The sequence below is a fragment of the Macaca nemestrina genome, chromosome 15 (assembly GCF_043159975.1).
Source record: "Macaca nemestrina isolate mMacNem1 chromosome 15, mMacNem.hap1, whole genome shotgun sequence".
NCBI classification, from domain to species: domain Eukaryota; kingdom Metazoa; phylum Chordata; class Mammalia; order Primates; family Cercopithecidae; genus Macaca; species Macaca nemestrina.
This window is the reverse complement of record NC_092139.1, coordinates 106536246-106561859: the sequence shown is the minus strand read 5'-3', so window position 1 is coordinate 106561859 and position 25614 is coordinate 106536246. Positions and strand designations below refer to the sequence as shown.

General features: G+C 39.0%; 1 long non-coding RNA gene across 1 annotated transcript; it reads right to left on the bottom strand.

The window, feature by feature from the left end:
* Positions 1-2230: 2230 nt before the first annotated feature.
* Positions 2231-24073, bottom strand: LOC105464434 (uncharacterized). The gene is made up of 6 exons (XR_976823.2): positions 23904-24073; positions 9525-9682; positions 7325-7421; positions 5632-5763; positions 5017-5076; positions 2231-3339 (listed from the first exon to the last, which is right to left on the bottom strand). It is a non-coding gene; the product is annotated as an uncharacterized lncRNA (long non-coding RNA).
* Positions 24074-25614: the final 1541 nt, after the last annotated feature.

The window sequence follows — 25614 nt, the reverse complement described above, 5'->3', positions numbered from 1 at the left end:
CTGGTGACTTTAAGTTGAAGTCAATGCTCATTTACCATTCTGAAAATCCTAGGGCCCTTAAGAATGATGCTAAATCTACTCTGCCAGTGCTCTAGCCTAGATGACTGCGCTTCTGTTTACAGCATGGTTTGCTGAATATTTTAAGCCCACTGTTGATATCTACTGCTTGGAAAAAAATATTCTTTTCAAAATATTACTGCTCATTGACAATGGACCTAGGAACCCAAAAGCTCTGCTGGAGACACACAAGGAGATGAATGTTGCTTTCCTGCCTGCTAACACAATGTCCATTCTGCAGCCCATGGACCAAGGAGTCCTTTCAGCTTTCAAGTCTGGATCTGGGCAAAATAAATTGAAACCTATTGGAAAGCGTTTATCATTCTAAGTGCCATTATGAACATATCAAACTACCACGAGTTTGAAAGGAGTTGAGTCCAACCTTTGTGGATGATTTTGAGGAGTTGAAGATTCAGTAAAAGAAAGAACTGCAGATGTGGTGGAAATAGCTAGAGAACTAGAGGTAGAAGTGAAGCCTAAAGATGTGACTGCATTGCTGCAATCTCATGATCAAATTTGAGTGAATGATGAGTTGCTTCTTATGGATGAGCAAAGAAAGTGGTTTCTTGAGATGGAATCTACTCCTGGTGAAGATGCTGTAAACATGTTGAAATAACAACAAAGCATTTTAAATATTATAGAAACTTAGTTGATAAAGCAGGTTTGAGAGAACTGACACCAATTTTGAAGGAAGTGCTACTATTGGTAAAATGCTATAAAACAGCATCACATGCTACAGATAAATCTTTCATGAAAGGAAGAGTCAATCGATGTGGCAAATTTCATTGTTGTCTTATTTATTTATTGAGATGGGGTTTCACTCTTGTCGCCCAGGCTGGAGTACAGTGGTGTAATCTTGATTCACTGCAACCTCCACCTCCCAGATTCAAGTGATTCTCCTGCTTCAGCCTCCCAAGTAGCTGAGATTACAGGCACTTGCCACCATGCCTGACTAATTTTTGTATTTTTGGTAGAGACGAGGTTTCACCATGTTGACCAGCCTGGTTTCGAACTCCTGACCTCAGGTGATCCACCCACCTTGGCCTCCAAAAGGGCTGGGATTACAGCCGTGAGCCACCACACCCAGCCCATGGTTGTCTTATTTTAAGAAATTGCCACCACCACCCCAGCCTTCAGCAACCACACCACCCTGATTGGTCAGCAGCTGTCAACATCAAAGCAAGACCCTCCACCAGCAATAAGATTACAACTCACTGAAGGTTCAGATGATCATTAGCCTTTTTAGCAATAAGATATTTTTAAGGTATGTACTTTTTTGGACATAACGCTATTGCACACTTAATAGGCTACAGTATAAACATAACTTTTATATGTATCAGAAACAAAAAAAAATTGCGTGCCTTGCTTTACTGCAATATTCACTTCATTGTGGTGGTCTGGAACCAAACCTACCGTATCTCTGAGGTATTCTTGTACTTAGTCTCTTATACCCAACATCTTATCAGTTCAAACAACACTTATTGAATGCCTGCCTTGTACACTGGCAAGGGATAAGGGAGTCCAATATGGACCCTGCACTCCAGGAACTCACAGTCCTGGGTCTCCATTCCCTTCTATAAACTTACCAGCAGAGGGATGTGGTGTAGTGTTGTCATGTGCTTCCCAGCTACTCAGAGGTCTTGATAATTGTAAAACTTTGTCAAAGATGACCAAAAGAAAAAATCCCATTTTCTTCTCCCTGGAAAGGTCTCAGCAGCAGTATTCTCCAAAGGATTCCAGCCATTTTCCCCTCTCCTCTCACGTCCTTGCTAATTTGATTCCCAATTCTTGGGAAGGGCTGAACTGAAGTCACCCCTGACTCTATGGAAAGTGGAAGGAGAGTGCAATAGAGACCAACAGCTGGGCTAGGTGCGGTGATTCACACCTGTAATCCCAGCACTTTGGCGGGCGGATCACCTGAGGTCAGGAGTTTGAGACCAGCCTGACCAACATGGTGAAACCTCATCTTTCCTAAAAATACAAAAATTAGCTGGGCATGGTGGTGGGCACCTGTAATCCCAGCTACTCGGGAAGCTGAGGCAGAGAATCGTTTGAACCCGGAGGCGGAGGTTGCAGTGAGTCAGGATCGTGCCACTGCACTCCAGCCTGAGCAACAGAGCAAGACTCCGTCTCAAAAAAAAAAAAAAAAAAGAGAGAGAGAGAGAGAGACCAGCAGCTGTAGTTCAGGACCATGAACAGCGCCAATGGGTGCCGCCTGTGCCAAACAGGTGAGTCCTATCAGCACAAGGTCTTCTCACCCTGTACAAGAGCCAGTCTGAAGGCACAACCCCTCTGCCTCTCACAGGTTTGGCTTTTGCTGCTGGAGTAACTGAATTTTGACCAGAACTCATGTTGTGAACTGTTACAACCCTCCTCTCCAGGCTGGAAGATGGGGCTGGGAACCAAAAATACCCAGGAACGTTTTCCATTTGGACTCATCAGTGGAGCTCCCACTGCTGGCTTCTGGGGAGAGTAGATGTAAAAAGACAAGGATCTATAGATTTGCCTAAGAGCAATTCCTAAGCCAAGTTACACGGTGCTTTTCTGCTTTAAGCCTCGAAAGCCAGTCAATGAGATTGAGGCACAAGAGTTCACAGAGAATGGGTGCCCTAGCAAGGGATGCCCAGAGCCAAGCTCATCCCTCTCTGCTGGCTAACCTGTGGTGCCTGGAAGTGCTGAGCCTCTCTCCTTGAGACTCTGTCTTTAGAGCAATTCATGTGGCACTTATGAGTTCTTCTTATGAGAACTCCTCTACTGACTCTTCTCCCTCTTAACCCCTCACTCAAGGACATGAACAACACAAAGTCTGGGCCCCTCTGTGTGCTTTCTCTCTACGGTCCTCTTTTCTTTCTGTTTCAAGACTCAGGCCTCACCTCCCTGTCTTTGCCTCCAAAATCTGCTTTACCATACCAGATTTCTGGTACGATAAATGATCTCTCAAGAGAAAATCGTCCAGGGTGAAAGAAGAACTTGAAAGGATTTGACTTCTATTGTACAGGATGCAGTTTATGCTTTGGATCACAAATCAGTCAGAATGTGATGCTTTTTCTCTCATCACCAGAATATAGGATTCCAGATAGACATGGGAGCAGCTCCTCTCACTGAACACCTAATAACCTGCTTGCAGAATTTTTCTTCCCATCTCCACAGCTCTGAGCTCTGCAGGTTTGGAGGTCACGGTCATAGCTCCCAAGAGACAAATGCTTCCACCAGAGGACACAACTGCAGCTCCATTGAATTGGATGTTGAGACTGCTGTTGGCCATTGGGAGTCTTCATGCCACTGAACCAAGAGAAGAAAGGGATTACTCTACTGCCTGGGGCGACTGATCCCTATTACAAGGAAAAATTGGGTTGCTGCCACATGGTGGAGGTAGGGAGGACCACATCTGAACCCCCAAGGATGCTCTAGGATGCCCCCCTTAGGACTTGCATGTCCAACCATAAAAATAAGTGAAAAAAGCGTGACAGTCAAAAAAGGCAGGACCACTAAGGACCCAGACACCTCAGGATGAAGATTTAGGTCACTCCATCATGCAAAGAGCCCTAGTCACTTGAGAGCAAAAGATATGTACAAGGAAGAGTGGAAGACAGAATTGAAATGTCAACTACAGCCACATGACCTATTACAGAAACAAGGACTGTAGCAGTTGTGAACCTTTTCTTCCTTGTTTGCTGTGTTTGTGTGTGTGTATGTGTTTGTATATGTTAACCACTTTTTTTCCTTCTTTCTCCCCCTTCCTATTATCTATTTTTTGATAAGTTTTGTTGGAAGTTAACTTTCCAATTCAGTATCTAGATAATGGAATTTTTAGCCAGCACTGTGACTGGATTTGAGGGGTTATTAACATTGTCCAGGGATGAATACAATGCTGTTGGAATCTTTGCATCTCCCCATTTTGGGGAGAGACTGAGAATGTCTTCATCTGCATGAAGGATAGTTGCATCCCGTTAAGTGTAAACATAGAGTTGTCTTTTTTTTTTTCTTTGTCTGGAGACGGAGACTCTGTCTATTGCCCAGGCTGAAGTGCAGTGGCACAATCTTGGCTCACTGCAACCTCTGCCTCCTGGGTTCAAGCGATTCTCCTGACTCAGTCACCCCAGTAGCTAGGATTACAGGTGTGTGCCACCACACCCAGATAATTTTTGTATTTTTGGTAGAGACAGGGTTTTGCCATGTTGGCCAGGCTGGTCTCAAACTCTTGGCCTCAAGTGATCTGCCCATGTCAACCTCCTAAAGTACTGGGATTACAGGCATGAGCCACCACACCCAGCCTGTCCTCTTGTTTGAAAGTCAGATTTGTGTTGATACAAATGCTGAGAAGCCAGAAAGATGGATTGTGCCACTTACTAAGGTATTCTCTTTCTCTCTCTCTCTCTTTTTTTTTTTTTGAAACCAGATCTCACTCTGTCACCTAGGCTATAGTACAGCAGTGCATTCATGGCTCACTGTAGCCTTGATCCCCATGCTTGAGCAATCCTCCCACCTCAGCCTCCCAAGTAGCTGGGACCACAGGCACACGCCACTATGCCTGGCTAATTTTTGTGGTTTTAGTAGAGATGGTATTTTGCCATGTTGACCGGGCTGGTCTCCAACTCCTGCACTCAAGCGATCCACCCACCTTGGTCTCTCAAAGTGCTGAGATTGCAGGTGTGAGCCACTGTACTTGGCCTACCCTTTATTATTTCTGTCTTAGTCTGTTCAGGCTGTTATAATAACATACCGTAGACTGGATAGCTTATAAACACAGAAATTTATTTCTCATTGTTCCAGAGGCTGGGAAGTCCAAGATCAAGACTCTAACGGATTCAGTGTCTGATGAGGGCTCACTTTCGGGTTCATGGAGGGTGCCTCCTGGCTATGCCCTCTCATGGCAGACACAGATCATCTCTTTTGTGCCTCTTCTTATAAGAGGCGCTAATCCCATTCATGAGGGCCCCACCCTGATGACCTACTCACCTCCAACTGCCCCATCTCCTGATACCATCGCATTGGAGGTTACGACTTCAACACATGGTTCTGGGGGGAGACACAAACATTCAGACAATAGTAATTAGCTTCCTTCTCTTTCTTCTTATTTTGCTGCAGTTTTTTCCCTAACTTCTTGAGATAGATGGTTCGCTCATTAATTTTTAGTCTCCCTTGTTTTCCATTGTATGAAATTAAGGCTATCAATTTTTCTCTAAGTACTATTTTAATTGCATGCCACAAGTTTTAATATGTGATATTGTCATTATCTTTCAGTTTAACATTTTTCTAATTTCCATTAGAATTTTGTCTTTGACTAATGGATTGTATAAAAAGTGAACATCTTCATTTCCAAATGTATTAATAATGTATTTTTTGTTGTTGATCTATAATTTACACAATATAATCACAGAAGGTGAACTGCATAATTTCAATCTTTAGTCTTTGTTGAGACTTGATTATGGTATAATATATGGTCATTTTTCACAAATGTTCCACAGGAGTTTGAAATGAATGTGTATTATCTAATTCTTATGCAAAACATTCTATAAATGAGCATTCAATCAAGCTGGTTAGCAGTATTATTCAAATCTTTTACACTCTGACAGGGTTTTTTTTCTGCATGATCTACCAATGATAGAAATATGTTAGAATCTTCCATAATGGTGGTGGATTTGTCAAGTTCTTCTTGGGTTTCTTTTCTTTCTTCTGTTGATTCTTGCTGTATTCATTTTAAGGCTATAAGATATGTACAAATTTTAAATCAGTTTATCATCTTGGTGAATTAAAATACTTTATCTTTATGTACATACCCTCTCTATCCTTAGTAATGACTTTTTCTTAAAGAATATTTTTATCTGGACTGGGCACGGTGGCTCACGCCAGTAATCCCAGCACTTTGGGAGGCTGAGGTGGGCGGATCACAAGGTCAGGAAAAAAGGTCAGGAGAAAAAGTCAGAAAAAGTTGAATGCAGTGAGATACAACAAAAGCTGAACTTTTGAGATATGAATCTGAGAAGTTTTCAAAAGAAACAGGTTATAGAATTAAAAAGCAAATTTTCTTGTAATTTCATTAAGAGCAAATCAATACCTTAAGAAAACCCCATTTAAACATAGGGGACTGTTCTTTAGAAAGACTATTATGAATAATTCCCTTTTAATCATAGCTAACTTAATCAAAATTCCTTTTATAGGCCTGGCATGGTGGCTCATGCCTGTAATCCCAGCATTTTGAGAGGCCGAGACAGGCAGATCACCTGAGGTCAAGAGTTTGAGACCAGCCTGGCCAACATGGTGAAACCCTGACTCTACTGAAAATACAAAAATTAGCTGGGTGTGGTGGCACATGCCCTTAATCCCAACTACTTGGGAGGCTGAGGCAGGAGAATCATTTGAACCTGGGAGGCGGAGGTAGCAGTGAGCCAAGATCACTCCACTGCACACCAGCCTGGGCGACAAAGCAGACTCCACCTCAAAAAAAAAAAAAAAAAAAACCCACAAAATTCCTTTTATAAATTCCCCTTCATGAGCATTTTGCGACTTACACAGACCATACATGACATGCTTAGCATTTCTGACTTGTCCTATAATTCTCTCTTTCCTAAATAATCATTTTTCTTTAGGACAAAAATTTATCATATGAGACTATATTTTTATACAAAACCATTTTATTTTCTTTATAACCTTTCTTACCAAAAATACATCTTCATAACCACAACTTTCTTAACATCTCTCTCCTACTTACTGGTCCTTTCTACCTTCTTTTAGAAGTAACTTTTAAATAACACCCAAATTACATAAAAGTATTGTGTTAGTTTTCAATAACACAACTTACAGGATCATGTATTAACTAGAATTTTTATTCTTGGTAACCTTAAATTTTAGTAAAAACCTATGAAGCAAGAAATCCTGAACTGTTTGTCAGATATTAGTATTTTATAGATGAAACAAACCATTCCATAATATTATAAACCATTCCATAATATTACATTTTCCCATATTATAACATTATAACATGTTTTCACACACATTATTTTTTTCTTAATTGGAAATGACACAGACATCCAAAACAGCATCTATTATTCAATTGAAAATAATGTTAAGATTTTAAATTATACAAGAATTCACTTACATGAATTTATCTCAATTTCATGTACTCAATTTTTTCCATTTTTAACAGTTTATCTAGATTACTTCTGAAAACTGAGGTGTTAAACATATCTAGTCATTATTTAAATTTATTTCACCCTCAGCAACATGGAGAAACTCCATTTCTACAAAAAAATACAAAAATTAGCACCTGTAGTTCAGCTAGTTGGGAGGCTGAGGTGGGAGGATCACTTGAGCCTGGGAGGAGGAGGTTGCAGTGAAGCAAGATTGCACCATTGTACTCCAGCCTGGACAACAGAGCAAGACCCTATCTCAATAAATAAATAAATAAAGTTATTTATTTATTAACCATTTAAAAAGTCTGAATAGCAGGTGAACACCCAAGAACCTTAAAGGTAAACACATTTTGCCAATAACTCAGAAGATTCAGCTGTTTTAATTAAACCAACAATCTAAATTAGTCTTTTTGTCGAAAAAAATTACACAAAGATAATTCTGGTTTTGTTTGGGTTTATAGTCCTATAACCTTTATGTTAAACTCTGACACCTTAATATGTAGACAGAGACAAATATAAAACTATTTGGTTAATAAACTCAGACAAAAACGTATGCTGACAGTTCTGAAGACATTTCTATCAAAAATTTTAGTTTTATTTACCAAAGATTCACGTGAATTTGAAAAGCATCTGGACTTATTGAGTACTCATTTACTTATAATCCAATTTGGCAACATGCTAAACACAATATACAACATAATACATGTATGTACACACAAGCATATCTAAACATGTACACCTACATGCACAAAGATCTGATGGCTTTTACTTTGGTACTCCAGCCATAAGATAGCAGTACAGACTCACCACTTTATAAAAGATAGCTGGATCCAAATTATTTTTCCCATGAAATTGGAACCTGTTCACATGGCTAAGGAAAGCTGTTTACCCCAATTTAAGGAAAGCTGTGAACCAAAATTTGGGTAAAGCAGTCTCTATGGCAGTTTGGTTTTGAAAACCTTTTTACCCTTCTTTTTTCTGCAGTTTCAAGTGAGTTTCTAGCGTTTCCATTTTAGCTAGAACTGGCTGAAATGTATAAGAAAAACAAAATCTCCAAGTAACGTGGAAACAGTAATTTTTATCTCAACACCAGTAGCTTAATAACAGCAGATTCAAAGAAGGCAGAAAAGAAAAGAGAAATAGCCTTAGAAGACTCTGCTTAACTGTAGAGTTGCAGGTTAACTATTTGACCTCTGAATTTCCCTTACTGTAATTTGCCCATCAGCTTAAAATGTACACAAAAGTTGGCCATAATATGTAACCAGGTAGAGTTTCAGATTGTCTAGAAAAGAGAGTTGACTTGCTTTCTCCCCCCACAAAGCTTGACTTGGATTCAGGAAATACCCTGGAAGTCTCAGAGAGAATGACAACATTAGGGGCTAGGATATTGGAAACTTTCTCCCCTGGCGAGAAGAGAAGCAGCCTATCTTGATACTTTCTGACCTAGTCTTGGTGGGTGAGATGGAGACTGGTCCAAAGCACCCTTGGAGAAAGGGGTAACTCTAAACAGAGACACAAACACAGACAGATCCCATGCAGACAGAGCACTCCAAACCAATCCCCAAAGAGAAGAAACTGGAGAAAAGTCCTGAGATCTTGTGTCAAACCCAGAAGGCACCACACAGTGACCTGTGTTAGGTGCAGATGGCATGGAGGCTCAGATGGCACCAAGATGACCTATGCTAGGTCCAGGTGGCTGGACAGCCCAGATGGCAGAGACAGACGACCCCAGGTGCACTCTGGTTCACTTACCCAGTCCTGAAGGCCATCAACTTACTGAATGCTGCTTTCCTTACACCATCAGAGCATGATAGCACCTGATGCCATGAAAGGGAGGCAAAGGAAAATACCCCAGACAAAGGCAGTCTCTGCATCTATTGGGAGTTCCCGAGGCCCCAGTAGCAGGGTCCACTGGCCACAAGTAGCTAGCATTTGCAAATGGCCCTGCCCTGCCTAGTACCATGAGTGGGTAAGCCCTAGCCCACTGCCTGGCCAATTGTTCCACTCGCTGGAAACCAGGCATACAGGCTGAGCTGCACAAAACACACAGCTCCTCACTCAGGCACCAAGTCTGTAATCAGCTCAAGTCCAGCTGCTCACTGCTCAGAAGTCAAAGCATGAGAAGCTTGGTATGTAGTGAAAGGAAAGTGACTTCTATTGGTCAAATTTTAGCAAATGGGATCACAGCCAGGCTCAATCTTCAAAGGAACCATCGCTGCCTTCTGGGCTGAGCGAAGGGATTTAAGAAGGAAAAAGGTGTAGAAAACATGCGGGAGTGGTGTAGGAGAATGCAGGTCTGCATGTCTTGTTCTGATGGCTATCTCAGATAATTACCCATCTGAAGGTCTGGTTTGTGTCATCCTGTCCTCAGCCCAGTGGTGGTGGACTAACTTCAGCAGCTGGGTCTCTCTGCCTGGCTTGTTTCAAAATTGCCCCCTGAAATTTCTAAGCAAGCATGTAATCGGATATGCCAGCATCGTGCACGGGAGCACCTGGTGGGAAAAAGAGAAACAAAGAATTTCAAAGTATGTTTCAAGGCTGAAAGAAAGAAAGGAAAAAAAAAAAAGTTTTAAAATGCATTTTGAGGTTGGGATACTCGATTACACTACTCCTTGGCTGATACTGTAGCTAGGATGATCAGTTTATCTCAGAGATACAAGAAAGAAGGAGAGAAGTTTGTGGTCTCAGGTCACATGTCACTATTGTGGTCAGGCAATTAAAATAGTAGCAAAGGAAATTAAAGATGCTAAATGTATAAATGCAACTTAAAGAATAAAGGGGTTGTAAATGGAACCAAGCATGAATCAAATCTCTAGCAAGAGTTTGTTAAAATGTGCTCTTCTTAAATAATACAAAGTGTAAAATGAACTTGAAATCCCAAAAATAACTAGGATTTTGAGTTTATGCATTTAATAAAGAGAATATCACATTTAAAAAAATAAAAGGTCAGAAACGACAGCATTTCACTAGTCTATTGAAAGTAGAACATCTGAAAAATCAGAAATTAATCAAAATGAATATTTTTCCTCGGGTTAAACACAGAATATTGCAGCCAAAAATTGTTTCTATTTCCAATAAAGAATCCTACTGTACTAGAAGACACTAAATAGATACTGAAATTTAAGTGTGTTTGATTAGAAGCAACTCTGATTTCAGATTATTTTACGGATAGAAAGTTTTTCCTCAAGGAAAGAGCTTGGTGTATTAAATTTCAAAGATAATCTCAAGAGCTCAGGTATGACTATCTGTAAAGCATATATAAATTTTGTTGTTTTTCTAAATTTTTTTCAAATTTGAGAGATGGTATGTGTTCTCAATTACAGTTATAGGAAATGTATAATGAAAGCCAACATTTTACATTTAATCTGAATTTTAAAGCTTAGTAATTTTGTTAGTTTCCCTAAGGTTAAGTGCAATTACTACAAAATACAACATTGGGAATTGGACGCATAGCACAGCCTGCTTCCATGCAAAAACCTGAATTTTTGCACTAAAACTAAACAGGCAAAACCTTTTGCAAATGTATTATCATAGGACCACAACTGAAGTGTACTACAATGGAAATGTGATACAATTATAAAGCCTACTGTCTTTTATAAATTGGTTTTAGTGGAAATTATGTAAATCTAGGCCGGGTACAGTGGCTCACACCTGTAATCCCAGCACTTTGGGAGGCTGAGGCAAGACTTCTACTTGAGTCCAGTAGTTCAAGACCAGCCTAGGCAACACGGCAAACCTCCGTCTCTACAAAAAAAAAAAAATTAATCATGTGTGTTGGCATACACGCCTGTAGTCCTAGCTACTTGGGAGGCTGAGCTGGGAGGATGCTTAAACCTGAGAAGCAGAGATTGCAGTGAGCCAAGGTCAAGCTACCGCACTCCAGCCTGGGCGACAGAGTGAGACTCTGTCTCAATAAAAAAATAAATAAATAGAACATTATGTAAATCTATTTTTAAAATTCCACTTGAACTTTTGGGGTAAAGAACCAAAGACACAATAGTTTTTTTCAATAATTATTTATTTTTAGTTTTTTAAATATAATGTGGGCATATTTCATAATATGCTTTGAGAAATTTGAATTTTAAACATGAGTCAGTAGATACTTGGTTTTATCAAAAGCTCTGTAATAAATTAGAAGTTTTACATTAGGATCACCTGCAATTAAAATATAAACACAAACACATATGGATTGAAGCAGGCATTTTCACCCATAAATTAGAAGGTTTTAGGGCAAACCTAAATATTTTCACATACTAACCACATGGCACTCCAAAATTTTAAGTATTCTTTTTAAAATTCCTCTAAGTGGGCCCAATGTGGTGGCTCATGCCTGTAATCCCAGCACTTTAGGAGGCTGAGGTGGGAGGATCACTTGAGGTCAGGAGTTCGAGACCAGCCTAGCCAACATGGTGAAACACCATCTCTACTAAAAATACAAAATATAGCCGGGTGTGGTAGTGGGCACCTGTAATCCCAGCTACTAGAGAAGCTAAGGCAGGAGAATCGCTTAAACCTGGGAGGCGGAGGTTGCAGTGAGCCGAGATCGCATCACTGCACTCCAGCCTGGGTGACAGAGTGAGACTCCATCTCAAAAAAGAAAATAATAATAATAATAATCATCATCATCATCATCATCTCTCCCTAAAACCTAGCCTGCAACATGATGAAACTCTGTCTCTACTAAAATAGAAAAATTAGCTGGGTGTGGTGGTACATGCCTGTAATCCCAGCTTCTTGGGAGGCTGAGGAAGGAGAATCTCTTGAACCCAGGAGGCGGAGGTGGCAGTGAGCCGAGATTGCGCCATTGCACTCCAGCCCAGGCAACAAGAGTGAAACTCCATCTCAACAAATAAATAAAGAATTTTAAAATAAAATTCCTCTAAGTGGGCCACGAGTTTGAGACCAGCCTGGCCAACATGTTGAAACCCTGTCTCTACTACAAAAAAAAAAAAAAAAAAAAAAATTAGCCAGGTGAGGTGGTGCATGCTTGTAATCCCAGCTACTCAGGAGTCTGAGGCATGAGAGTCACTTGAACCTGGGAGTCGGAGGTTGCAGTGAGCCAAAATCATGCCACTGCACTCCAGCCTGGGCAACAGAGGGAGACTGTCAAAAAAAAGAAAAAAGAAAAAAAATTCTCTAAGTGTGTACGGAGGAGGTCGGGTAAAGATTCAAGATGGTTTTGGATTTAGATAATACTACTTGGGAGAATAATTTGGATTTGTAGCCTGAAACCCTGATGTTATCATACAAAATCTGATATATCAAGTTGATAAAGAGGTGTTATATGTGATTTAAAAAAAAAAAAAAAAAAAACGTGTCTCCAAAAAGGGAGCAATGCAAGGTGAGGACAAACCAAACCAAAAATCTATACAATGTGAAGAGGAAGGCAGTAAACAGGGTAAAGTAGGATGGAAAGGAGACTTCTGTGAAGATGCCTTGTTTTACAGTTTTCATTTTAAAATAAAGCAAATTTTACATAAATACAAAATAAAATTAAATCAAAATAGAAAAAAAAAATCCCTAAAAATTGAAAACAAATTTAAACAAGCTAAACTAAAATATATCAAGTTAGTAGCATAAGAACATTAAAAAATTATTTCATGTTACTTTAAAACACAGTATTTTAAGTGTACATTCCTAGTGGGAAATACTCTAGAGACAAAAAGAACTACATAGAAATGTCAAACTATATTCAGGGTCTTGTTGTTAGTAGTAATTTTGAAATTATTAATTTTGGAATACCTATAGGTATATTATAGGATAAGCCAAATAATACATACGTTTGCTCATTTAAAAAAAACAAAATTTTCAGTCGAGTGCGTTGGTGCACACCTATAGACTGGGAGGCTGAGGCAGGAGGATCGCTTGAGCCCAGGAGTTCAAGGCTGTAGTGTGCTACAATTGTGCCTGTAAACAGTCATTGCACCCTAGCCTGGGCAACACAGAGAGACCCCCATCTCCAAATATAAAACAAAACAAAACAAAAACAAAAATTTTCAGTGAAAGAAGAAAATATATACAAGTATTAAATCAAATATTTTGAGTTAAACTCTTATAATCATAAATTTGAACTGGAAATATCAGTATGAACTCGTAATTCTTTTCTTTTAGAATGTGGTCATTTCCCAATATGTGCACTGAAAATCCTGGGAGGCATGAAAACACACTAGTAATGATCACTTCTCAGTCCCCAGATTGTGGTCTCTAAATATCATTTTCCCCTAAAGAACTAGTGTTTCTTAACAAAACAGCTGATTCCAGGTCTGGGGCAGGAATTGTAAAAATTGCCTAGAATATGTTGTGTTGGACAAAAAGGAAGCTATCACAGACTGCTGGGATCACATCAAAGGACACAGAAGCCAACTTGAAGAGTTCTTTGTTGTTTGAGTTTTTTCTTTTTACTAAGATGGGTCGATTTAAATAGTGCATGAGGGAAATTTCTTTATAGAAGAATTTCAGCTACTAAATGCAGAAAAATGGTAGGAAATCACTATTTTACAATCCCCAATGAAACGATGGATGTAGCCAACGATCATCAATGAATGATAAATCTGTTAAGTGAAAAATGGATAGGGAACTTCATAAGGAAGAGATTAGGCTGATAGCACCTGAAACCATTTATGAAAATTATCATTTAGAAAATGGAGACTACCAGACTGTATATGCTTTATGATGTGATGAAACAGGAAGTAAGAGCATCACTTGTGAAGTGTTCTTTCCTACGTAAATAAATCTAAACCTAATTTAGCTAGCTAGACATACATACTGGTTAATAGAAAATACAGGGGATAGAAGAACAAGGTAAAAGGCACCACAAGGAAGCAATCAGCTAAATCCAGAATGTAGGACATGCCACTCCAAAATGACCAGATTTTTAATAAATTAGTGGCAGGAAAATAAAACAAGGTGCCCTATAGAATAAAAGAGACAAGGAACAGCAATAAAATGCAATGTGTGGCCTTTGTTTGAATCCTGATCTGGAAAAAAACCTGAAAAGATGCTTTTGAAACAGAAAAATTTGAATATGAACTGAATATTGAATGACAGTAAGAAACAATGTAATTATTAGACAGTGGTTATATAAAAACAAAATGTCCTTATGAGTTAAAGTTTCACAATGAAGTATTTACAGGTGAAACGACATGTCTGAGATCTACTTTAAAATAATATAGAAAACAAAAAAAGAAAAATAAGGAAATAGATGAAACAAGATTGGCAAAATATTGATAATTGTTGGAGACATAATTGGTGCATGGGTGTTCACTATATATATACATATTTTATATATATGTACACATATTTTATATATATATACTTTTTTGAGATGAACTCTCACTCTGTTGAACATGGGTGTTCACTATATACATATATATACACACACACACATATACACATATTTTTTTTTTGAGACAAAGTCTCACTTTGTCACCAGGCTGGAGTGGAGTGCCGTGGCATGATCTCGCCTCACTGCAACCTCCGCCCCCTGGGTTCAAGCGATTCTCCTGCCTCAGCCTCCAGAGTAGCTGGGATTATAGGCACGTGCCACCATACCCAGCTAATTTTTTTTTATTTTTAGTAGAGACAGGTTTTCACCATGTTTGCCAGGATGGTCTCCATCTCTGGACCTTGTGATCCGCCCACCTTGGCCTACCAAAGTGCTGGGATTACAGGTGTGAGCCACCACACCCATATCACTATATTGTTTTTTACTTGTGTATATATGTGAAATTTTCCATAATATGAAGTTTGCAAGGGAAGCAAAATAAACATAAAATTTCTGTTACAGGTAAGATAAAATAGAGAAAAGAGATTGGTTAACATTAGAATGTATATGATAGGCCAGATGCAGTGGCTCATGCCTTTAGTCCCAACACTTTGGGAGGCCAAGGTAGGAGGATCACTTGAGTCCAGGAGTTTCAGGCTGCAATGTATATGATAAATTGTAGGGTAGTCACTGAGAGAATAAAAACAGAATATAAAACTTCCAAACTAACAAAGTGGAAAAACAGCAATGAGAGAAAAATCTTTATCTATTCAAAACAGTCCAAAAAAGAGCAAGGTATAAACAACAGGAAAAAAATAAATAAACAAGAAAACAAGATGTAGTCATAAATTCATATATAGGTAATCATAATAAATTTGAATTAATTAAACTTTCCTGTTAAAAGGCAAGGACATAATGGCATGCTGTAAATGTGATGCTCAAAGGGAAATTTATAACAGTAAATGCCTACATCAAAAAAGAGAGATTTCAAATCAATAACCTAACTTCATACCTTAAGGAATTAGAAAAAGAAGAGCAAATTAAACAGAAAGCTAGCAGAAATAAGGAAATAATAAAAATAAAAGATTAGCATGGAGAAAAATGAGATAGCAAATAGAAAAACAATAGAGAAAATCAACAAAAACAAAAGTTGATCTTTGAAAAAACAATATCAACAAAATTAACAAAGCTTTAGCTAGACTAAGGAAAAAGGAAAAAATGCCAAAAACTAAAATCAAAAATGAAAGCGAGGACACTACTACCAACCTTATGGAAATAAAAAGGATTATGGGAGAATAATACAGCAATATATTAGGTAACCCAGATGAAATGTACAAATTCCTAGAAACACACAAATTACCAAAACTGGTTTGAGAAGAAATAAAAAATCTGAACATAAATCTTACAAGGAAAGAGATTGCACCTGTACTAAAACATTTCCCAACAACAAAAGTCCAGGATCAGCCGGGCATGGTGGCTCATGCCTGTAATCCAAGCACTTTGGGAGGCTGAGGTGGGCAGATTGCCTGAGGTCAGGAGTTCGAGACCAACCTGGCCAACATAGTGAAACCCCGTCTCAACTAAAGATACAAAAAATAGCCGGGTGTGGTGGTGCATGCCTGTAGTCCCAGCTACTTGGGAGGCTGAGGCAGGAGAATCACTTGAACCTGGGAGGCAGAGGTTGCAGTGAGCCAAGATCTCGCCACTGCACTCCAGCCTGGGCGACAAGAGTGAAACTCTGTTTCCAAAAAAAGAAAAAAAGAAGGAAAAAAGCACATATACATCTTTCAGTATTCAGATTGGGGAAAAAAACAGAAGGCTTCAAGGCAAAAATAAATAAATAAAATAACTCAAGATAAAGTAAGTCACGACATAATGATCAACAAATATTTTTTGAGTGCCTACTGCATGCCAGGCATTGTTCTAGGCAGTTCCACTATGAGACAGAGTAATCATATTATCTGGAAGTTATGGCAGTTTTGTGTCTTCTGTCCCAATGTTATATCTTTCATTCATTTTTCCTGGCCCTACTATACTTTAATGTTGAATAGAATGGTGAAAGTAAGTGTCCTTGGCTTGTTACTGACCTTAACATTTTAACATTTACTAAAGTCTTCACTGTGGGGAATTTTTAAGAATACATCTTTTATGGCTGAGCGTGGTGGCTCATGCCGGTAATCTCAGCACTCTGGGAGGCCAAGGCAGGTGGATCATCTGAGGTCAGGAGTTCAAGACCAGCCTGGGCAACATGGTGAAATCCCATCTGCACTAAAAATACAAAAGTTAGCTGGGTGTAGGGGCACACACCTGTAATTCCCAGCTACTCGGGAGGCTGAAGTAGGAGAATCTCTTGAACCCAGGAGGCAGGGGTTGCAGTGAGCCGAGATTGTGCCACTCCACTCCAGCCCGGGTGACAGAGCGAGACTCCATCTCATAAAATAAATAAACAAATAAATAACAAAAAGACATCCTTTATTAGGTTAAAAGAGTTTCTTTATATTCTTAATTTGTTTAGTTTTAAAATCATAAATAGAGGATGAATTTCATCAAACACCTGTTCTGTATTTATTGAGATGATCCTATGGTTTTTCTCCTTTTATCTGTTAATGTGAAAAATTACATTACTTAATTTTCTAATCTATTCTAGTGTACTCTAATCCAATTTGGCCATGATGCATTATCTTGGATTTTTTAACATTTACTAAAGTCTTCACTGTGGGGAATTTTTAAGAATACATCTTTTATGGCTTATAAAAGAATACATCTTTTATATCAGTTTACTGATATTTTGTTTATGGAAAAGATTGTCCTATATTTTCCTTCTTCAAACAGTCTTTGGTTGGGATAACAAGCAGATTAAGCCAACTTCATAAAAATTATTAGGGAGTATTGGTAATTTTTCTACTTGCTGGAATAGTTTGTATTTGAAAGTATTCATTCTTTAAATGTTTGGTAAAACTCTCCTGTTTAAAAAAAAAATCTAGTCCTGCTGTTTTTTTGATATGAAGATTTTTAATCACCAATTCAATTTTTTAAATGGTTAAAACATTATTTACATTTAAAATATCTTAAATGTAAAATTCGTGCAATTTGATTTACATTTTCAAAATTATTGGCAGAAGGTTGCATCATATTATCACATTTTAAAAATTGATTCTTCATCTGAAGTCATGTTTCCTTTCTTTTTTTTTTTTTTTGAGATGGAGTTTTGCTCTTGTTGCCTAGGCTGGAGTGCAATGGCGCAATCTCAGCTCACTGCAACTTCCGCCTCCCGGGTTCAAGCAATTCTCCTGCCTCAGCCTCCTGAGTACCTGGGATTACAGGCATGCGTCACCATGCCCGGCTAATTTTGTATTTTTAGGAGAGATGGGGTTTCTCCATGTTGGTCAGGCTGGTCTCGAACTCCTGACCTCAGGTGACCCACCCACCTCAGCCTCCCGAAGTGCTGGGATTACAGGCGTGAGCCACCGCGCCCAGCCAATTTCCTTTCAATTCTGCTATACTTTATGGGTCCCATCTCTGTTTCCTAATTAGTCTTGCCAAAGGTTTGCCTGTTTTATTAGTTTTTTCAAAAAAACAAAATTTGACTCTGTTCATTACGTCTCTTTTATGATTGCTGTCTGTTTCATTTATTTCTGCTCTTACCTGTAAACTTTCTTTTTTCTACTGTTTAGGATTTACTCAGCTGTTCTCTTGCTAACTTCTCATGTTAAATGTTTGGCTTATTGATTTTCAGCCTCTTTCTCCTATAGCATAAGCCTCTCGTATGTTCTCATACGTGGAATTTTTGTTATTGTTCGCTTCTAAGCATATTCTAAAACCTGTTATGCTTTCTTTGTTTACTCATGAATTATTTAAAAGTTTTTTCTATTTCTATGCTTTTTTTATTATTTATTTCTTATTGAAGTACACAGTGGTCTGAAAGTACTGTTTGTTCAATCCATTCTTTTGGCATTAACAAAAGATTGCTTTTTGGCAAGATAAATGGTCAATTTTCATAAATGTTCCAGACGTGCTTGAAAATAATGTAATGTCTGCAGTTACTTGGTGAAATGTTCTGGAAATTCCCATTAAGTAAAATTTGTAATTCCACAATTCTCATCTCTCGTCTTTTCTACACTCACTGACTTTTTTTTTTCTACTTTCTCCTTCTGAATTACTCAGTGAGGTATGTTAGACAAGACAGAACTATCCAAATTCACAGTAAGAAACCAATCAGTGAAATCCAGAAGGTAGAATATTCTATCGGACAGTAGCTTAATTCCTTCAGTTCACGATATGAAAATAGGGACTGTTCTAAATTAAAAGAGATTTGTGGATGTAAGCAGATTGGGTCCTAAACCCTAACATAGAAAAACCAGGTATAGAGGACATTTGGAGGATAATTGGTTTGGGCTCTCTAAAGCCTAGCGTGCACCTTGCCCAAGTCTGAGGACACCCAAACGTCCTCCCTTTGCAGATGACCAGTGCTTTGGTCCTGCCAGAGGAGGGCTGACATCCTCATCCACCTGTTCCAACGATAATAAAAGCACCATTTCCTGTGATAACAGATGTCGATCCCCAACACCCAGAAGATGTAAATGGTAGACACTTGAAAATATCATTTTGAGTGACTTACCAGGGGACTTTAAAGGCAGACTATGTGGCTAGTCTTGCTGGAAAGACATTCTGAAGTCTGTGATGATGGAGTAGCCTCTGCCCCATCTCCAACACCCGCTCCGTGGCCCCATGGGTCTATCAACTCTACTACACAGCTAACTCCCATGAGCAGGGACTGTGTCTCATTTCTCTGGGTCTCCCCAGCAACTAGCGTGGCTTGTTGGATAAACAAGAATTAGCTGGCCATCGAGCCGCCATCTCTGTCTTGGCACAGCCTCCGTGGGTTCTGTTTGCAAAATTCTGAGCCCAGACCCTTTTATCTCCTTCATCTCCTTTCAGAAAAGGATGCTTGAGCCTGTCACGAATGAAAAACTTATTACGGGCATGTGCAGCCCAGACAGATGGGAGGGAGGCGGACGCAGAGATTGTTGTGGCCAAACTATTTACTGTGTCTGGACAGGACAATTTCAGAATCTGGAAATTCCCGGGCTGCGGAGAGGCAAAGGCTCTTTTCTCTCGCCAGTTTTCAGAGCAATGGCCAGTGAACTGAATTTAATTTAGGATGTGAGGCTATGCTACGCCCTCACAAGGACCCAGCAGAATAAGACCACTGTTCAGGGGAGCTGGGCGGCCCCTGGGTTTGCAGAGAATCCATGACTGAATGTGATGGGTCAAACTCAGCAGTGTATAATGTCCCTAATGTGAGTGAATTTTCCCTAAACTCCACTAAAGGTATCCCAAGAAGATAACTGGGCAAGTGCATGAAAACATGTGTTTAAGGATATTCATTGCAGCCTCTTTGTAATTTCAAAAAACTGAAAACCATACATTTAGATCCATTAACTTTTGATTATATACATGAATAATGGCACAGCCATACAGTGGATTACTCTGCACTGTTAAAGGGACAATGGAGATCTATATTTCTTTCTTTGTTTGTTTTTTCTTTTTTGAGACAGAGTCTTGCTCTGTCACCCAGGCTGGAGTACAGTGGTGCGATCTCGGCTCACTGAAACCTCCACCTCCCAGGTTCAAGCGATTATCCTGTCTCAGCCTCCCGAGTACCTGGGACTACAGGCGTGCCCACGCCCAGCTAATTTTTGTATTTTTAACAGAAATGGGGTTTCATCATGTTGGCCAGGTTGGTCTCAAACTCCTGACCTCAGGTGATCCACCTGCCCCCTCGGCCACTCAAAGCACTGGGGTTACAGGCATGAGCCACTGTGCCAGGCAAGATCTATATTTCTTGACATGGAGATAGGTGGATACATCTATACCCACACCCACATGCCGATCCAATATACACATAGTCATCTGTGTACATATTTGTGAAAAAAAAAAAAAAAGAGGTCTAGAAGGTCATTCACCACACTGCACCATAGTTTATCACTGGGTAGTGGGAATTAGAATGACGTTTATCTTCTTTGGACTTAATGTAGTGTTTAATTTTTTTTTTTTTTTTGAGACGGAGTCTCACTCTATTGCCCAGGCTGGAGTGCAGTGGCTGGATCTCAGCTCACTGCAAGCTCCGCCTCCCGGGTTTACACCATTCTCCTGCCTCAGCCTCCGAGTAGCTGGGACTACAGGCGCCCGCCAACTCACCCAGCTAGTTTTTTTGTATTTTTTTAGTAGAGACGGGGTTTCACCGTGTTAGCCAGGATGGTCTCAATCTCTTGACCTCATGATCCACCCGTCTCGGCCTCCCAAAGTGTTGGGATTACAGGCTTGAGCCACCGCGCCCGGCCGGAGTGTTTAATTTTTTACCATGACTATATATCATTTTTATAATCAGGAAAAACAAAGTGATTCCCATTTTGGGATAAATAGAATTAGCTGTTGGCATTTTTGAAAAGTTTAAAAAGAATTCATCAATATGTATAAAATTATCTGCTCTAAAAATGATATAATTTTAGCACACCTTTTTTCCTCACTGCTTCACAGAGGTTTCATTAAAATCACCTCAGGCTTCCATCTGTGATATTTATTTATTTATTTATTTATTTATTTATTTATTTATTTATTTTGGAGATAGAGTTTCCTCTTGTTGCCCAGGCTGGAGTACAGTGGTGCGATCTCAGCTCACTGCTACCTCCACCTCCTGGGTTCAAGTCATTCTCCTGCCTCTGCTTCCCAAGTAACTGGGATTACAGGTATGTGCCACCACACCCAGCTAATTTTGTATTTTTTTAGAAGAGACGGAGTTTCACCAACTCCTGACCACCTGCCTTGGCCTCCCAAAGTGCTGGGATTATAGGTGTGAGCCACCATACCCGGCCTTTTTTTTTTTTTTAAGTTATGTTGCTTTCATTTCAGGAACTCTTTGGTAAAAATTGCGCTACACACTGCAAAGGCTGAGAACCTGAGAACCAGGTGCTGGAACCAGATAGTCTGGGCTTGGGTCTGGATCTGGATTGTGTTATTCATTAGTTCTGTGATCCCAGATAGGTCCTTTAACTGCCATTTGACTCGTTTAAATTTGGGATGATACGGGAGTTTGAGGTTACAGTGAGCTAAGATTCCACCAGCTTGTGTGACAGAGTGAGACCCTGTCTCAAAAATAAATAAATAAATTTTTAGAAGACTAATTTGGGCTGATAGTGGTATAAACCTCATAGGGCTACTGTGAGGATTGTATGAAGTGATACAGGTGCAGAAAGCACTTAGCACAATGCCTGGTGTAAAGTAAGCCCTCAATAAATGTTTCTACTTGACTCTTGCTTAAAATTTACAGTCAGCTGCACCATCGATTATTTGGATTTAATTACAGGATATATTTTACTAGCTTCTTTCTTACCATTGTTATTTCATTTGGTTTTGTTTGTTCTCAGTTTTACTGAGAAAACTGATATCATAATTGACAAAAAAAATGAATATATTGAAGGTATACAACATGATGATTTCATATATGATACAACGATATACGTATATATTGTGAAATGATTATCATAACCAAGCTAATTAACATATCCATTACCTCACATTGTTACGTGTGTGTGTGTGCGCTTTAGATTCCACATATAAGTGAGACATACAATATTTCTTTGCATGTCTGGCTTATTTCTCTTAGCATTGTGTTCTCTGGGTTCATGTTGTCACAAATGGCAAGACGTCCTTTTTTATGGCTGAATAATATTCCAATGTGTATATATTTACCGTTTTCTTTAGCTATCCGTCAGTGGACATTTATGTTGCTCCCATATCTTGGCTATTGGGAATAATGCTGCAATGAACATGACAGAGCAGATTTCTCTTTAAGATACTGACTTTATTTTATCTGGATATACATCCAGAAGTGGGATTCTTGGATGAAATGGTAGCACTGTTTTTAATTGTTTGAGGAACCTTCATACTGTTTCCTATAATGGCTGTACCAATTTATATTCCCACCAACAGTGTCCAGGGTTCCCTTGTCTTCCTCCACATCTTAGCCCACATTTACTATCTCTGTCTTTTTCAAAAGAACCATTCTAACAAATGTTAGTTGCTAGCTCACGTGGTGTTGATTTCCATTTGCCTGATGATTAGTGATGCTGAGCACATTTTCACATACTTGCTGTGTTCTTTGGAAAAAATGTCTATTACTATTTCTTTGCTCATTTTAAAATCAGGTTTTTTTTTTTTTGGCTATTGGCTTGTATGAGTTCCTTATATATTTTTGGATGTTAGCCCTTTATCAGATATATGAGTTGCAAATATTTTCTCCTATTTCATAAATTATCTTTTCATTTTATTGATTGTTTGCTGTGCAGAAGCTTTTTAGCTTGATGTAATCCTACTTCTTTATTTTACTTTTGTTGCCTATGCTTTTGGTGTCATATATGAAAAATCATTGCCAACACCAATGTCAAGGAGCTTTTTCCCTTTGTTTTCTTCTAAGAGTTTTACAGTTTCAGTTCTTACATTTAAGTCTTTTATTGATTTTGAGTTAATTTTTATGTGTGTGGTGTATGATACAGGTCCAATTTCATTGTTTTCCATGTGGATATCCAGTTTTCCCAACACATTTATTGAAGAGACTACTCTTCCCCCATTGTGTATTCTTGGCATCTTTGCAGAAGATTAGTTGACAGTATAAGCATGGGTTGATTTCAGGGCTCTCTATCCTATTTCATTGGTTTATGTGTCTTTTTATACCAGTACCATGCTACTTTGATTACTGTAGCTTTGTGATATAGTTTGAAAGCAAGATTGTGATGTGTCCAGCTTTGTTATTCTTTCTCAAGATTGCTTGGGTATTCAAGGCCTTTTTTGATTCCACGCAAATGTTAGATTTTTCTTTTCTATTTCTGTGAAGAATTCCATTGGATTTTTTCTTTTTCCTTTATTTATTTATTTATTTATTTATTTATTTGCCAGAGGCCTCCACTTAAAGAGGAGCAATTGAAATTTTGATAGAGATTGCATTGAATCTATAGATTGCCTTGGGTAGTATGGACATTTTAACAATGTTAATTCAGGTCAGGCATGGTAGCTCACGCCTGTAATCCCAGCATTTTGGGAGGCCGAGGCTGGCAGATCACCTGAGGTCAGGAGTTCGAGACTAGCCTGGTCAACATGGTGAAACCCCATCTCTACTAAAAATACAAAAATTAGCTAGGCATAGTGGCGAGCACTTGTAATCCCAGCTACTCAGGAGGCTGAGGCAGGAGAATCACTTGAACCTGGGAGGCGGAGGTTGCAGCAAGCTGAGATTCGCATGGGCAACAGAGCAAGACTCCATCAAAAAAAAAAAAATTGCTGAATAATGAACCAAAATGGCATCACCAGAATGTATTGCTCTCCTGTCCCCTGAATACTCCCCACCACCCTCATTCTCAGTCTTTTAATAGTTGGTTATCTTAAGTGCTTACCTTTTATGGCCATTGAATTGTCAACAAATAGCTGCCAATCTCAGGCCTTTCTGGATGCCTAAAATCCAGCATCATCTATAACATAGATTTGCTGAAAGAGGAACAGTGTTCACAAACTTCTAGGTGAATATAATCATGCCACTGCACTCCAGCCTGGCGATAGGGTGAGACTCCATCTTGGAAAAAAAAAAAAAAAGGATTGAGCAAATTAACAAATGAAGAACACAGAGAATGATACCCAGTACATAATAGGCCTTCCATACGCATCAGCTGTTAATACTGTGACGTTCCAGGGCCTTTAGACATTTTTATATCTTATGAGGCAAAGAAACAAAAAACCCAATAGTTCTGTAGAAATTACCTCGTTGACGTAGTTACCAGATTTCCATGAACAGAGGGAAGAATTCCGTAGTGATATGACTCAAACCCAACGTTGTTGACAAAGGCAGTCCCAAGGGTTCTGAGATGACCCACACAGAAGGTCTTGAGATAAGCATCTATAAATAGACCCCGGAATGTCCCATCAGGGTCACAGGCAAGAATCCTGAACCATTATGCAGCATCGAACGGCTGAGTAGAGACCCTCAAAAGTGGTTTGAAATGACTGAATTATTCCCTTAGTGAGTAAGTAGTTTTTACCCCCAGGAAGACTTGAATTATGTACAGAAATGTAAAAAGAACAAAATCTTAATCATTTATTTATTTATTTATTTATTTGAGACGGAGTCTCGCTCTGTCGTGGAGTCTGGAGTGCAGTGACTCGATCTTGGCTCACTGCAACCTCCGCCTCCCAGGTTCAAGTGATTCTCCTGCCTCAGCCTCCCAAGTAGCTGGGATTACAGGTGCCTGCCACCACGCCCGGCTAATTTTTGTATTTTCAGTAGAGATGGCGTTTCACCATGTTGGCTAGGCTGGTCTCGAACTCCTGACCTCAGGTGATCCGCCCACCTCGGCCTCCCAAAGTGCTGGGATTACAGGCATGAGCCACGGCGCCCGGCCATCTTTTATATTAAGGTGGTTTTTCTATTTTATATTCTTATAATATTTAAGAGAACTCAGTCTATTAAAATAATAGATTACAATTTTAAATGTGTAACTGAGTAAATGAGTACAATTTTAAATGTGTAACTGAGTAAATGATTACAATTTTAAATGTGTAACTGAGTAAATGATCTGGACTTGGGATTTGCTCTTTTACACATAGTACTGGAACAGCCAGTCAGACTTCAAGTTCATATTTATATGCTAAATGTATTCAATTTATAAGAATCGCTTCAGCGCTTAAGAAGGTTTGTCAACCAATTATACTTAGGAAGTTAAGCAAATATATTATATGTGATGAATAATGCAATATGAAAAGTTTAAAGGAGTTTAATTTCATAAATGATACTAAAATTAATCGGAGCCTTCTTAGAAGTGATTGCTAAATTTGCTAGATCTATAATTAAAATAATAAGTTATTTCAGCTGAAATTAAAAGTGTAAGGACAAACTAGGTTTTTCCTTTTATTTACAACTTTAATAAAATTAAATATTAATTTTTTAAACTTAAGAAAACCCCTGGATAATTGTTTCTGCACACAAAATCTACCTTTCAGGGCATCCAAAAAATTCACATTAATGTGTATATGAGGTTGAGACAGTACTGTTACCTCTTATTTCTGTTTATGTGGGGTCAAGAATAGGACAAGTTCGGGCCGGGCGTGGTGGCT